This window comes from Solanum tuberosum, unplaced genomic scaffold (assembly GCF_000226075.1).
Source record: "Solanum tuberosum cultivar DM 1-3 516 R44 unplaced genomic scaffold, SolTub_3.0 scf00019, whole genome shotgun sequence".
NCBI classification, from domain to species: domain Eukaryota; kingdom Viridiplantae; phylum Streptophyta; class Magnoliopsida; order Solanales; family Solanaceae; genus Solanum; species Solanum tuberosum.
The window spans coordinates 1,335,803-1,352,729 of NW_006238945.1; the positions used below are offsets into that span (position 1 = coordinate 1,335,803).

A 16,927-nucleotide genomic window follows, 5' to 3' on the forward strand; every position below is an offset into this window, starting at 1 on the left:
GTAATTTTACCCTTATGCCCTTATTTAATGTTTGCTTATGACAACTTTGTAATAAATGATGAAATGTTAGATTTCGAAAATATAAATGCATTTGGATGACTATTTAAATTTTACTTTTTGGAGCCAAATTTTTTCACCAATTGATCCAAAAAAATTTAAAAATCATTTTTTTCCCACCTCATTTTTCCTATATATTTTGTGTAAAATGATTTTTTATATTTTTATATATAAATTCTTAAAGCAAACATGACAACATCACAAACTATTGAAATGTCATCTTCCTTGATAAATTTGTTGAAGCTTCAACTTTGAAGATTATTTTTGAATTTTTTTCATCTTTTATTTTAATTTTTTTCAAAATCAGATTTTATAGAATAAGTAGTGAATAAAGAAAGTAGTTAATTAATGAATTAAGTACTCTCCCAATGAAATTAATTACTTGTAGATTTCCTACGTTAGTCAAAGTAAATACATTTTCAAGATTAATTAATTAATCAATCAAGAATATAATGGGCAAAATATGGTAATTTATGCATAAATTTTATAAAATGACATATATTGTGGTCCAACTATTTTTAGAAAGGGGTGACTTATAATATGAGAAGGAGGGAGTAATTTTTTGCCAGAACTATAAACAGACGTGCAAAATTTATTATAATTTGCTAATTCCAAAGTATTCCCTTATAAATATTACTCCTAATTTGGAATATCCAAAAATCCGTTGACTATAATTAATTCAGGCCCCCACCATATATACTTATATATTGTCACACTTTATATTTAAAAAAACAAAAAAATAATATTAAAAATTCTATAAATTTCAATTTTCACTGAAACTCAAAAACCTCAACTTTTTTCCGCCATTGTTGTTACCTTGAGGTTTTTGGGTTTTGTAGAGTTTTGGAAGATTAGAAAAATGGACGGTGGTGATGTATCTGTGGAAGGGAAAGTGACATGTACATCGTGGATCAAACGGCAGTGAGGATTGTGGTGAAATTTGAACCTTTTTTTGTGGGTATTGGTTATTAGACGGCATATTCGAGGAAGGTGGAGAGCCAGTGAGGATTGTGGTACATCCAAGTGGGGATGATTCTGTGTGCTCCACCACTACTGGTTGCAAGTAAATATTGAAACCCATTTCGATTTTAATTCTTAGTTATTCTGGAAGTTGGGTTTTTACTGTTTTTGTTGTGAAAAAGATTTGATTTTTTTGGTAGTTGGTAGTTTGTTAAGCAAGATATGAATGAGTTTAATGCCTTATGATTTCGAATTGTTGATTTTGGCTTTGTTTGTATATTGATAGAAGATTATTAATGCATGATTTTGCTGTTGTGATGGTGATTGTGTTACTGCGCAGTAGGTAAACAGGACGAGTACTGTTAGTCGATGAGTATTATTATGATATGTTTTCATGTAGAAACCTTCTGTGTTAGTTTTCTTGACCTAAAAAGTGCTGGTCTGCTCTGTTAAATATTCCGTGTGTAAGTAATTAATTAGTCCAAAGGGAATCCTGATCTTAAGTGAACCTCAAGGTCATGCCAGCCTGGAGTTAATTTTTTCTTGTGGACAGCCCCTTTTTAAGACCTAATCTAGGAATTAGCCATTTAAAAAGATGGATTTAGGTTTCGGAGGTAGATCAGAAACCTCAGTGAAGGTCACTGAACGTGAGCATGATATGTGATAGTGGAAGATTTTAATTTGGCATCATTAGTATATGTTGGTAAGAACATCTCGGGACCTGATTGCTAGTGATGCGAGTAGCAGTGGTTGGACGATCCTAAATGTTGCATTCATGACTTTTCATCTATTGATAAAAGAAAAAATTCCATTATATATATATTTTCATATAAATTCAACACAGTACTATGTTCTTGTGTGGACAAGTGTCTTTGCAGCTTTCAGTTGTGCTGACCCGCTTTTGAAGCAAAGGTTATTCAGATTCAGGTCTTGTTTTGGCTGATAGTTATCTTTTCACATTACTGATTAAGTTTGTCACCCAATAAAGGACCATACATATGACTAGTCTAAGTTTTTAATAAGGTTATTGTCTTGCTTTTTATTTATTTCTTAGCCTAGGAAGTGGATATATTGTTTGTTGTTTCCTGCAGGTTGTTTGATGTATATGGTCATGAAGATAATATAAAATTTGTGTGCAAGGAGTTTCCTCTCTAAGATGTTGGTCCACAAAAATGCATGGCCTTTAGTGTTGATGACTCCAAATTTGCCACAAGCAGAGTTGTAAACAATTTTGTGAAAAATTATGTCTCTTATATTTCATGAGGATATTGCCTTGTTGTCCAGACTTTGTATTACTTTGAATCTTGAAGATGGACATTTTAGACTTTTTGAGTGGCCAACCATGCGCATTATTGTGGATGAACCTAAAGCTCACAAGTCTTTTAGAGACATGGATTTTAGGTATAGTTAGCTTTACTCAGATTATAGTTGTACATAATCCTCCATTATTTATCATATGTGAGAATTTACCTGATATGAGCTCTGGGGACCTATAATCTTTAGTGTCTCTGCACTTGCGTTGATTAGTGATACATCTTGTTGTCTTACTTTTCTCACACTTTAGTGTTGAAAAAGTCTATTATATTCTAACGAAACTAAGTGATGGAAAAATGAAGTGAAGGATCTTAGTCTTGTGTCTTTTAACAATTCTGAGGTAGATTTTTCACTTTAAAGATCAGAATGAAGTGCCTTTTTCATCCAATTATAGTCCCATGTGAATTTTATCTTTTTGGTTCATCTGTTACGCATCACACCAGGTTGACAAAAAAAAATTGTTGCTCTGTGTGATCTTATCTAAGTGTTTAAAGTAGTTTGTTCTCATGTGGAATTGAAAGTGAATAAGTAGACGAATGGTGGCCTAATTTGCAGGGTTATATCTTGGAGGTGAATATTATGGGATGTAAAGCTACATTAACTTAATTTGGATACAGAATTATACTTTATCCATTTTTGGTTATATTTAAGAAGTGAGAAATGTCATAGAAGAACTAAACATGTTGATATTTCAAGAATTATACATTCCCGATCAAGAAATCCAAATCCATGCATTTATGCATGGATTTGCATTCATGCTATACTCTTTGAGTTTTGAAGTGTGAATCTGATTTTTGAATATGATCATGAAATCTTCCTAGAAAAAACATTTCAAAAGATTTAAGAGTCTTAAATTTACTGTGACTCTTATTGCCGTTACAGAATTGATACTTAATCCATGGAATATGGAATCTTAAGAATTATTGTTCCTATGATTTTCTTGATCAAGATTTTAATGTCTTTTCCTATTTTTATATATATACAGCTTAGATTCAGAGTTCTTAGCTTCCAAGTCCACAAAGGGACGGTGTTCCAATAACTTTGTCATGAAATGCAGTAAGTTCTGAATAATATGACATCTTACCTGTTAGACAATTAGTTATCCATTTTTATGTTGATGTTATAATATCCTGTCTTCCACATTGTAGGATGAGAATATTGAGCTCTGCAGGTTCTCTAAAGATGGGACAAAACCGTTTTTGTTCACTACTGTTCAAAAAGGTATTCTAAAGTTTGGCTTTAGTTAATGAAGTTATTAAATTGAGATTGTGTAATTTTTCTTATTGAAAACATTGTGTAACTATCCAAACTTGTGTCAATAAAACAGGCAATAAGACACTGATTGCGGTTTGGGACATCAGTACATGGAAGAAAATTGGACATAAAAGATCAGTTTGGATGGGAAATATCTCGCATTGTAAGATCTTTATCCTTTTGTGTCTCCTAGTAATGTTGAATTTCAATTACTATCATCTTTACTGTCCAATACTATCCTTAGATATGGCCTGTTGAAGCTAAAAGAATTTGACATCAATTTTACAATTGTGAATCTTCGTTAAAGTATTTTTTTACATGGATGTTGAATAAATCATTGAGTTGATTTGACAATTGAAGTTCCATGATGAGATAGGCCAAAATGAGGCATGAAGGGGACCTAAAACAGAGTAGCATCTGGTTCCTATTCCTCTTCCAGTTGGAGTTAGTATAAGATTCTATCAAATTAATTTGAAGTGTTCTCATCTTTCAAAAACACCATGTCTTTTTTTGAAATTTTTGCATGAATTAAGTTCTTTTGCTACTCTTGACTTGTCTTCATTTTGATGAATGTCTCCCCTCCCATACATGGCTTTTGGTGTTATACAATGGGGCGGCGGTTGAACTTTTAACCCACATAATTTTCAACTCGCCTCTTCCCGTTGAAGATTTTTTTTTTCCATTTTGTTATATTTAGGTAATACAAAATTAGTGTCATATAATAGGTGATATTATTTATTTTAGCTTTCAAATTAGATTCACTTGCCTTTTTTTTTCTTCCGTAACCACAACACAAAACAAACTATGACCAAAGTTCCAGGAACACACCTTGCCTTTATGGGGGGTCCTACTACCCCTTCGAATCATTTTAAAGTGTTATAAATACACCCTTCAGTGCTGAGGTTGTACAAAGAGTGTGCTCACTCACTCGGAGCCATGTTAGGGGTGAAAAAAAGTTAAAATATGATTACTTGGACATTTAATTAATTAACATTAAAATTTAAGTTGATATCTTTTTAATTATTTTCTTTTCTTTCTTTGTGAAATAGAGTCAAATTCTTTTCTTTTTTTTCATTTTCTAGAACTTACATTGATTTTTTCACATGCTCACCACGTACAGAAGTCACTGATGAACTAAAATTGATTTTGTGAAATAGTTCTCTTCTTGTGTATTGACACTAGAAAATTGGAGTTAATACACAAGATGGAACTTGAAGATCAGATTAGCCGCTTGAACATGATCTAGCTCAAAGATGAAATGATGTTGATCATTGTAATAGTTATCCTGAATTATAGGCTTAAACAAATTTTCTGCCAATGGTTTGCAGTGCAGACACGGACGTTTCTGAACCTTCATTTATAAACAACAGAAAGCATAAAAAGAAAAGCATCAACACAACAAAATAAATCACATATGAATAAAACATAACATAAAACCAGTGTAGGATATTCAATAATTCTTCCAAAACCGTCTAACGTCCAACCATATGGATTGATATTCATTTTTCCCGACCTTGCAGTTTCATAGATACCATGACGGTGTCACTCCCCGAGCCTACACCCTAGGCGGGACTGACACTTGAAAACCATTGCTGGCCCCAAACGAACCCTTGGCCTGGCTTACTTAACTCAGTGGCAGACTTAAACTTAACAATGATAAGTTCATACAATATACTGGAATGTTATAAAGGAACATTCAATTGGCCATTAAAGCAAACTCAAGTCTCAACATGGAATAATGACAATGAAAAGACTAAAGAACTAACAACTGACTGTCTATGAAGCCTCTAATAACAACTGGGTTAGATGTTGGAACAAACCCCACAACATCCTAATGAACTAAACTAGAAAACAATGAAATGGATCCTCCGGAATGCAAGGAGGCTCACCAACAGACTCTGAACTGCTCACTGGATCAACGATGCGCCGGAATGCCGATCCTAGTTACCCACGTCTACATCATAGGACGATGCAGGCCAACTGGCATCAGTACATTGAATGTACGAGTATGCGAGTTGGAATGCTAAACATAACATAGGCTTGAAAAGGATCTGAAAGAAACACTTACCTAGGATCTTCTCAACTCATGAATACTTAACTGAACTCATTTCTTTATAAAGCAGTTTAAAACAAGTGCAATATAAAGAAAAAAGAAAACTGTTTAAAACATGATATCAACTCATAATCATAAAATCATAAAAGACATATCATGATCCCTCTCAATGAAGTCCCATACCCCCATCCATACTAAGCAGAAACCCTTGTGAACTTCAGACTATACTCATGAGCACTCATAGACTCCGGATTAAGGGTGAGAAACTCTCTTATCTTTGCCTCTCGCAACTCACGGGAAAGAAACGCCCCATGAGAGCACTCTCAAACACAGCCCAACTCACTATTGGTGCGTCCTCAGCCCTATTCTCTTTCAATTGGTCGAACCAGACTCTAGTGATACCCTTCAGTTGGTATGCAGCTAGTTCCACCTTCTCAGCATCAACAACATGCAATATCTCGAAAATTTTCTGAAGTACTTCAACAAAGTTCTCTGGATCCTCTGTGACACTTGAACCTGCGAAGCTTGGTGGATTCATTTCTAAAAACTCAAGGATCCTTGAAGTATCAGTCACTTCCTGTCGATTACTTCTCTGTCCAACTTGATGAGTCACAACTTGACTTAACATCTGGATAGCTTCACAGAATTCAGCATGGTTAACTTCCCCTTGAGGGTGAACTTCAGATGCATTAGGTAACTCTTGCTCCTCAACATTTCTCCTAGCAGGACGTCCTCTGACTACTCTTCGTGGAGGGATGATTAGCTGAAAACACGTGCAAGCACGAATTAGAGGGAAATTTTTTAGAGATCAAACTCTAATGCACCAGATAAGTGTGAAAGAAGTGAGATAGATACTAAATGTTGCAGCCTCCTAATAATAGATGTGGCGCGCTTCACACCGATAACTAGGATTCTACAAATACGGCTTCATAGACTCCCTAGGACTCTTGAACTCTATGCTCTAATACCAAGTTTATCACGCCTCGAGCCTACACCCTAGGCGGGACTGGAAGTCGAAGACCATTGTTGGCCCCAAGCGATCCCTTGGCCTGACTTACTTAACTCAGTGGAAGACTTAAACTCAACAAAGATAAGTTCATATAATAAACTAGAATGTTATAAAGGAACAGTCAACTGGCCATTAAGTCTCAACATGGAATAATGACAATGAAAAGACTAAAGAACTAACATTTGACTGTCTATAAATCCTCTAATAACAACTGGGATGGATATTGGGACAAACCCCACAACATCCTAATGAACTAAACAAGAAAACAATGAAATGGATCCTCCGGAATGCAAGGAAGCTCGCCAACAAACTCTGAACTACTCACTAGATCAACGATGCGCCGGAATGCCAATCCTAGTTACCTGCGTCTGCATCATAAGACGATGTAGGCTAACTGACATCAGTACATTGAATCTACGAGTATGCGAGTTAGAATGCTAAACATAACATAGTCTTGAAAATGATCTGAAAGAAACACTTACCTTGGCTCTTCTCAACTCATGAATACTTAATTAAACTCATTTCATTATAAAGCAGTTTAAAACAAGTGCAATATAAAGAAAAAAGAAAACATTTTAAAACATGGTGTCAACTCATAATCATAAAATCATAAAAGACATATCATGATCCCTCTCAAAGTCTACTTGTGCAATGCATGAATGAAGTCCCATACCCCCATCCATACTAAGCAGAACCCCTTGAGGAACCATGCAATTACTGTTGTGGGGGTTTCTTTAACCGACAACCATCACTTAAGAACTATAGTTATGATACAACGTTATTAGCCCCACACTGTCCGAGAAATCCTATACCTTGTCGTGGTATAGAACCTGAACTACTTAGTGGATGCACTAGTCTATGTGAAAAGGATTCATCTAAAAAGTATGACCCTTTTCTACCCATGATCGCTACATGGTTTTCATAGAGACTTGAGTTAATATGAAAGTCGCATCCCCACATCGGTGCTCAATAATACTCCCAAAATATACTTAGCTCATCTATTTTTAAAACAACTTCTTCTTTGATTTGAGATAATTACTCAAACTTAGCTTAAAAGCTCTCTTGGAATCGATGTTCCCTTTTCTTGCTCAAAACTCTTTTGAAAATCTCAGCTTCCTCTCATCTTAAATATGAAAACATTTACTCTTGGGAATACTTAGTTCCCATATATCATTTTAAAGAAAATGAACTTTACTCTTACTTTTTACTCAACTTTAAAGCTTAAGTCTTAAAACAAAGTTTAAACATTTGTAAAAGACTTCTTAAAATATGGTTCATGCCAAACGATGGACATGAACGACTCAATACAAGGTTTTCAATAACTATATATAGAACTCAATACTTGGAACTCAAGAACTTCAATGATACTACTCATCTCAAGATTTTTCGACTTATAGTGTTCATGCGGAATTATGGCATGAAATATTCAACTCAAGTACTCAAAGATGCTTCTCAAAAGGGATTAGGAACTCTACACTTAAAGGCTTAGAACTGGAAGATACCACTTCTCTGAAAGAGGCTCAACTTACGAAGTTCATGCGAAATTATGGGCATGAAACAACTCGACTCGATGGTCTACATAACTATATGGAACTCATGATGTTTAGGAATGACTTTGAATAGCTAAACCTAAGAAAAGCTACGAAATCACCGTCTAGGAACAAGTCCGCGATGCGGAGACGTTTCTGAATAAATGCTCGCAAAATTAATTTTTGGGACTGAGGAGTCCGCATCCTAACCGTGATGTGGAGACAATTTTTCTTCACTGGGGGAGCAAGTCCGCGATGTGGACCTGCGCGCCAGAACCTGCTCGACTTTTCCTTCTTCGTTTTCCAGCCCCAAATCGCCTAAACTCGATTATAGAATCGAAATTAATTTTAGATCCCGATACCCAGCATATGTATTCAAGAATCTAACTCAATACAACCCTAAAACTCAACGCAAAGATCTCAGAAACTCCTCAATTCATCCCAATTCAAGAACAACATATAAATTCAAGAATGCATGTCAAGAACATCAACTTTCAGGACGAATTTCACTGAACTAAACATGTTTGGCGCGTGGATGAATGAACCCAATACTGAAAGACTGACATACCTTGTAGGAATGACCCTCGATGAAATCCACAAGCTAAACTCGACGAGCTTGACGATTTCCTTGCTTCTCCTTCTCTTTTCTCCTCTTCTTTCCTCTTCTCTAAAACCCTAACTCTTTTCCAAAAAGCGTAAAACTGGCCAAGTTCAGTTTAGACCTTAATTAATTCACTAACACGAATTTCATTAATTGTATAAGGAAAACACCGAAATACACTTCAAAAATCGGGATTGGACATTTCCTTATTTGAACATCCCAACTTCCAATGGGCGTAACTCAGTCATCCGAACTCGGAATCACGCAAACTCAACGGCGTTGGAAAGATCTTTCCTACCATATCTCGAAGTACCTCTAACTCGTCCTGCGCTAGAAGTATGGCCATTTGAAGTTGGCCAAAACTCAACTTTTTCCTAACTTAAACAAATTTCCAGATTTCCATTATTTCCAAAAATTGAATTTTTCCAGTTCTTAGCTTCTTCCTAGCTATTTCAAATTGCGAGATGTTACAATATCTCCCCCTTGGGAACATTCATCCTCAAATGAGATTACTCTTACTAGGCTAAGGGTGTAACATGCAACATTCAGTTCAAATACCCACAAGCAAATGCAAAACAACATGCCAACTTGTAAATAAATACTAAGAAAGGATTAGTACTTTGATCTGGAATTTCTCTGGGTTTGAAGAGTTGTGGATATCTCTTCTTTATACTATTCCACCAATAGACTTCTCTCAAGTCATGGTACATCTTGGTGGAACCCGGATGAATGGAATATTTGGAGTTATGAGCTTCCTCCATGATCCTCTATTGGGTTCCATCCACCATTGGTACATACAGTCTACTTTGATATCTCAGTACGCCATCTCCCTCTAGTACAAAAGCTAATACATTTTGCTTATGAACATTTGCCTTCAACTCAAGCAAGATAGTTTGGTCTTGCTCGCCTTTTACTTCTGACACTAATGATGATTCAGCCTCATTCATCACCACTATTCCTCCTTCTATGCAATCCATTAATCGAACTCATAGTCATGCAAGTTTATGCACCTCTTTTGCTAACTCTTTCTTATCTTCCTCAAAATGGATGGTACTACCCATAGACAACCTGCTTAAAGCAGCAGCAAAAACATTAGCCTTACCTGGGTGATAAAGAATACACATGTCATAATATTTGAGTAATTCTAACCACCTTCTCTGTCTGAGACTAAGCTCTTTTTGACTAAACACATACTGAAGACTCTTGTGATCGGTGAACACATCCACATGAACACCATAAAGATAATGGCGCCATATTTTCAAAGAAAATACTACAACAACCAACTCTAAGTCATGGGTTGGGTAATTCTTCTCATGAACTTTCAACTATCTCGAGGCATAAGCTATAACCTTGTCGTTCTGCATTAACACACAATCCAAATTAACTCTAGATGCATCATAGTACACCACAAAACCTTGAGTACCTTCTGGTAAGGTTAAATCTGGGGCAGTAGTCAACCTCTTTCTCAATTCCTGAAAGCTTTTCTCTCAAGCTTCAGACCTTTGAAACTTCACTATCTTCTGAGTCAACTTGGTCAAAAGAGACAAAATAGACGAGAACCCTTTGACGAAGCTTTTATAATAGTCAGTCAAACCCAAGAAACTCCTAATATCAGTTGGAGATGTGGGTCTAGGCCAATTTTGCATTGCCTCTATTTTCTAAGTATCAACTCTAATTCCCTCTCCAGTCACAATGTGGCCTAGGAATGCCACAAATTCAAGCCAAAACTGACACTTAGAGAACTTGGCATACAACTCTCTATCCTTTAAAGTCTGGAGAACTACTCTGAGATGACTAGCATGATCTTCTTCATTCCTTGAATAGATTAGTATGTCATCAATGAAGACGATAACAAACATATCTAAATAAGGTTTGAAGACTCTATTCATAAGATCCATGAACGATGCGGGTGCTTTGGTCAAACCAAAGGACATGACCAAGAACTCATAATGACCATATCTAGTTCTGAAAGCTGTCTTTGGAATATCACATTCCCTTACTCTTAACTGATGGTAACCTGATCTGAGGTTGATTTTTGAGAAACAAGAAGCACCTTGAAACTGATCGAAAAGATCATCAATCCTTGGAAGAGGATACTTGTTCTTGATGGTAACCTTGTTCAACTGACGGTAATCTATAGACATCCTAAGAGAACCATCTTTCTTTCTCACAACAAGACCAGAATGCCCCAAAGTGAGACACTTGGTCGAATAAGGCTCTTTCTCTAAAAGGTCTTTCAACTGCTCTTTAAGCTCTCTCAACTCTGCTGGTGCCATTCTATATGGCGGAAAAGATATCGGATGAGCATCTTGAAGAAGATCTATACCGAAGTATCTCTCTCTCAGGAGGGATTCCGAGAAGATCATCTACAAAGACTTCTGCAAACTCCCGTACTACTGAAACTGACTGAATAGGAGGTATCTCAACACTAGAGTCATTAACTCGGACTAAGTGATAGACACACCCCTTAGAAACCAACTTTCGCACCTTAAGGTACGAAATAAAACGACCCTTAGGCACTGCTGAACTACTACTCCACTCTATGACTGGCTCATTAGGAACTTGAAACTTGACAACTCAAGTTCTACAATCTATTGATGCATAACAGGCATGAAGTCAGTCCATACCTAGATTGACATCGAAATCCACTATGTCTAACTCAACTAAATCAGCCACGGTGTCTTTGTGATTGATGGAAATGACACAATCACGATAAACTCGCTCAGCTAGAATAGACTCACCAACAGGTGTAGAAACACTGAAGGGTTCACAAAGTTTCTCAGGAATAACTTCAAACTTATTTGCAACATAAGGGGTTTCATAAGATAAACTTGCTCCTGGGTCTAGCAAAGCATAAACATCAAAAGTAAAGACTTTGATCATACTAGTGACAACATCTAGAGAGTTCTCTTGCTTTTGGCAACTAGTGATTGCATAGAGGCAGTTTTCTCCTCCGCCAGTACCGGAAGTAGCCCCTCTAGGTGCAGTCCTGTCTGGTGGAGCAACTGATGAAGACTAGGCTCTATTGCCTGGATTTCCACTACCTTGCTTATTCTTAGGACACTCTTTCATGAAGTATCCCTCTTGCCCATACTTGAAACAACCTGTATGACCATCACGATACTTACCTAAGTGGTTTCTACCACATATACCACATACATGAGCCCAACTACCTCCTTGTGCCACACTACCTTGAGACTGTGCTGGTCTAGCTCTGAAGTTCTGTGAATTCTGGCCATTATACTCACCTTTGTTCTTAGGTGCAGGTGCACTAGCAGATGATGGTGCGGGCCCCTTTTTCTTCTGAAAGGACGAACGATTCACACTAACCTTCTGCTGCCCAGACTCATTTCTTGTCTTCGTTTTCTTATTCTTGAACTCTTCTCTATCTTTCCTCTTATCCTTCTCAACATGTTGCACATGGATCATAAACCTTTCTAGGTCAATATCCCCTATCAGAATAGTTGCCTTGCCTTCCTTGCTTGACTGATGAGACAACCCAGCAACAAATAAACTCATTCTGCTCCTCATGTCAGCAACCACCTCCGGAGCATAGCGGGAAAGTTTTGTGAACTTCAGACTATACTCATGAGCACTCATAGACTCCGGATTAAGGGTGAGAAACTCTCTTATCTTTGCCTCTCGCAACTCACGGGAAAAGAAACGCCCCATGAGAGCACTCTCAAACATAGCCCAACTCACTATTGGCGCGTCCTCAGCCCTATTCTTTTTCAAATGGTCGAACCAAACTCTAGTGATACCCTTCAGTTGGTATGCAGCTAGTTCCACCTTCTCAGCATCAACAACATGCAATATCTCAAAAATTTTCTGAAGTACTTCAACAAAGTTCTCTGGATCCTCTATGACACTTGAACCTGCGAAGCTTGGTGGATTCATTTCTAAAAACTCAAGGATCCTTGAAGTATCAGTCACTTCCTGTCGATTACTTCTCTGTCCAACTTGATGAGTCGCAACATGACTTAACATCCGGATAGCTTCACAGAATTCAGCATGGTTAACTTCCCCTTGAGGTTGAACTTCAGGTGCATTAGGTAACTCTTTCTCCTCAACATTTCTCCTAGCAGGACGTCCTCTAACTACTCTTCGTGGAGGGATGATTATCTGAAAACACGTGCAAGCACAAATTAGAGGGAAACATTTTAGAGATCAAACTCTAACGCACCAGATAAGTGTGAAAGAAATGAGATAGTTACTAAATGTTGCAGCCTCCTAATTATAGATGTGGTGCGCTTCACACCGATAACTAGGATTCTACAAGTACGGCTTCATAGACTCCCTAGGACTCTTGAACTCTATGCTCTAATACCAAGTTTGTCACGCCTCGAGACTACACCCTAGGCGGGACTGGAAGTCGAAGACCATTGCTGGCCCCAAGAGAACCCTTGGCCTGACTTACTTAACTCAGCGGAATACTTAAATTCAACACAGATAAGTTCATATAATAAACTACAATGTTATAAAGGAACATTCAACTGGCTATTAAGGCAAACTCAAGTCTCAACATGGAATAATGACAATGAAAAGACTAAAGAACTAATATCTGACTGTCTATGAAGCCTCTAATAACAACTGGGATGCATGTTGGGACAAACCCCACAACATTCTAATGAACTAAACTAGAAAACAATGAAATGGATCCTCCGGAATGCAAGGAGGCTCACCAACAACCTCTGAACTACTCACTAGATCAACAATGAGCCGGAATGCCGATCCTAGTTACCTGCGTCTGCATCATAAGACGATGTAGGCTAACTGGCATCAGTACATTAAATGTACGAGTATGCGCGTTGGAATGCTAAACATAACATAGGCTTGAAAATGATCTGAAAGAAACACTTACCTTGGCTCTTCTCAACTCATGAATACTTAATTAAACTCATTTCATTATAAAGCAGTTTAAAACAAGTGCAATATAAAGAAAAAAGAAAACATTTTAAAACATGGTGTCAACTCATAATCATAAAATCATAAAAGACATATCATGATCCCTCTCAAAGTCTACTTGTGCAATGCATGAATGAAGTCCCATACCCCATCCATACTTATATTGAAGTATACAATAACAACTCAATTTTATATAATAAAATATGATATAACTATGTGGGAGTTTCTTTAACCGACAACCATCACTTAAGAACTATAGTTATGATACAACGTTATTAGCCCCACACTGTCCGAGAAATCCTATACCTTGTCGTGGTATAGAACCTGAACTACTTAGTGGATGCACTAGTCTATGTGAAAAGGATTCATCTAAAAAGTATGACCCTTTTCTACCCATGATCGCTACATGGTTTTCATAGAGACTTGAGTTAATATGAAAGTCGCATCCCCACATCGGTGCTCAATAATACTCCCAAAATATACTTAGCTCATCTATTTTTAAAATAACTTATTCTCTGATTTGAGATAATTACTCAATCTTATCTTAAAAGCTCTCTTGGAATCGATGTTCCCTTTTCTTGCTCAAAACTCTTTTGGAAATCTCAGCTTCCTCTCATCTTAAATATGAAAACATTTACTCTTGGGAATACTTAGTTCCCATATATCATTTTAAAGAAAATGAACTTTACTCTTACTTTTTACTCAACTTTAAAGCTTAAGTCTTAAAACAAAGTTTAAACATTTGTAAAAGACTTCTTAAAATATGGTTCATGCCGAATGATGGACATGACCGACTCAATACAAGGTTTTCAATAACCATAGATAGAACTCAATACTTGGAACTCAAGAACTTCAATGATACTACTCATCTCAAGATTTTTTGACTTATAGTGTTTATAAAGAATTATGGCATGAAATATTCAACTCAAGTACTCAAAGATGCTTCTCAAAAGGGATTAGGAACTCTACACTTAAAGGCTTAGAACTTGAAGATACCACTTCTCTGAAAGATGCTAAACTTAAGAAGTTCATGCAAAATTATGGGCATGAAACAACTCGACTCGATGGTCTACATCACTATATGGAACTCATGATGTTTAGGAATGACTTTGAATAGCTAAACCTGAGAAAAGTTACGAAATTAAGATTCCATCAAATTAATTTGAAGTGTTCTCATCTTTCAAAAACACCATGTCTTATTTTGAACTTTTTGCATGAATTAAGTTCTTTTTCTACTCTTGACTTGTCTTTATTTTGATGAATGTCTCCCCTCCTATACATGGCTTTTGGTGTTATACAACTAGGGATGGTAATGGGGCGGGGGGTTGAACCTTTATCCTACATAAATTTCAACTCGCAGCTTCCCGCTGAAGATGTTTTTTCCATTTTGTTATATTTAGGTAATACAAAATTAGTGTCACATAATAGGTATTATTCTTTATTTTAGCTTCTCAAATTAGATTCACTTGCCTTTTTTTTTCTTCCGAAACCACAACACAAAAAAAACTATGACCGAAGTTTCAGGAACGCACCTTTCCTTTATACGGGTCCTATTACCCCTTTGAACCATTTTAAAGTGCTATAAATACACCCTTCGGTGCTGAGGTTGTACAAAGAGAGTTCTCACTCACTTAAGGCATGTTAGGGGTGAAAAAAATAGTTAAAATATGATTACTTTGGACACTTCATTAACTAACATTAAAACTTAGGTTGATATTTTTTTTATTATTTTCCTTTCTTTATTTGTAAAATAGTCAAATTCTATTTATTTATTTTTCATTTTCTAGAACTAAAATTGATTTTTTCACATGCTCACCACGTACAGAAGTCGCCGATGAATTTTTTCTGATGTTTTCCCATCCATTTATTGTACTAAATCGTCTCGCTCTTTCTCACACACATACTCCATTAAGGGAAAACCTTCTCCCCACCGGAAAAAGTGGAATCCTTCTTATCACGTTTAAGGGTGTGTTTATTACACTTTAAAATAGTTCAGGGTGGTAAAATAGTATATAGGGTGGTAATAGGGTAAAGATTAATTGTCCCTGGAACTTCGGTCGTAGTTCAGTAGGGTACTTATAGCTTTTGCCTTATTAAAAGCTGATAGAAATGATTTAGATGGTGAAAGATTACTATATCAATCAATTTAGAAGAGTTGCTCTTTCAAACAGTGTGTGGTGTTTTTTATCCCTGAGAAAATTTAAATTTTAGTATCTAAACTATAAAAGGAAAGCAGATAATTATTTACTTCTTTTCCATTTTGTTCTTGTTTTGATTTAACTGTACATTTATGTGCTCATTTCTGAACCCAACAAATCATAAACAAAAAGAGACATAAAACATAAAAAAGAACCAAAGAATAAGTTTCAGATCAAAATTTAATGATCAAGAATAACATTTTTCAATCAAAATTTCAGACTAAGAATAATTCCAAAAGATCTGTGATATCCCCCCCCCCCTTTAAATTTTAAAAAGATCTGTTCCAATAACCCCCACATCCACATAAGTTGTAACCTGCTCAATTCCGCATAGGCTTTAACGACACCACCCCATTTGCATTCCTATCTGCCGCGGCATTTGGTTTGTTGATGCATTGATTTGAATCTATGCTTGTCATTTAAATGCAGGGGAAGCAAAGATGGTGATGTTTGTGTTATTGATGTGACAAAGATGGAGATCTGCTCTTCGCACAAGAGGTTGCACTTAGGTACTCATATTACTTCTTTGGAGTTTTGTCCTAGTATAAGGTATGTGCAATTCTAGCTATAATTTTCTATGAAGTATTGACTCTCTGTCATTCGTCTTCTGTTCTTAAGCCTATGCATTTTCTTTTAGAAGCCATGTTTTTCACGGAATTCTAAACAATGTTACCCTTGTATTTTTTCTCCACAAGATATGTATGGAGAGATATAAGAGGAATTTGTAGTAGATGTAACTCGTGACTGAACGGTGAAAAGGGAACCTTTTGTGATGGTCTAGTACGTAGTACATACGACTTTAGTGATGCCAAGAATCTTTCATATACTACTAAAAAATTGTCGAAAAACGACGGCCAAAAGCGACGGACTGCGTCGCTTTTTTGGTCAAAATTGACGGAAAAGCGACGCAGTCACTTCCGTCGCTTTTTAGGTCGTCGCTTTTCAAAAAGCGACGGACTGCGTCGCTAAAAAAGCAACGGACTGCGTCGCTAATAAAGCGACGGACTGCGTCGCTTTTAGAGACGGACTGCGTCTCTTTTAGCGACG

General features: G+C 36.5%; 1 pseudogene; it reads left to right on the plus strand.

Annotated features, from left to right (window-relative positions):
• Positions 1 to 16,927, plus strand: part of LOC102594499 (uncharacterized) — an 85,332-nt pseudogene that overhangs the window by 47,544 nt on the left and 20,861 nt on the right.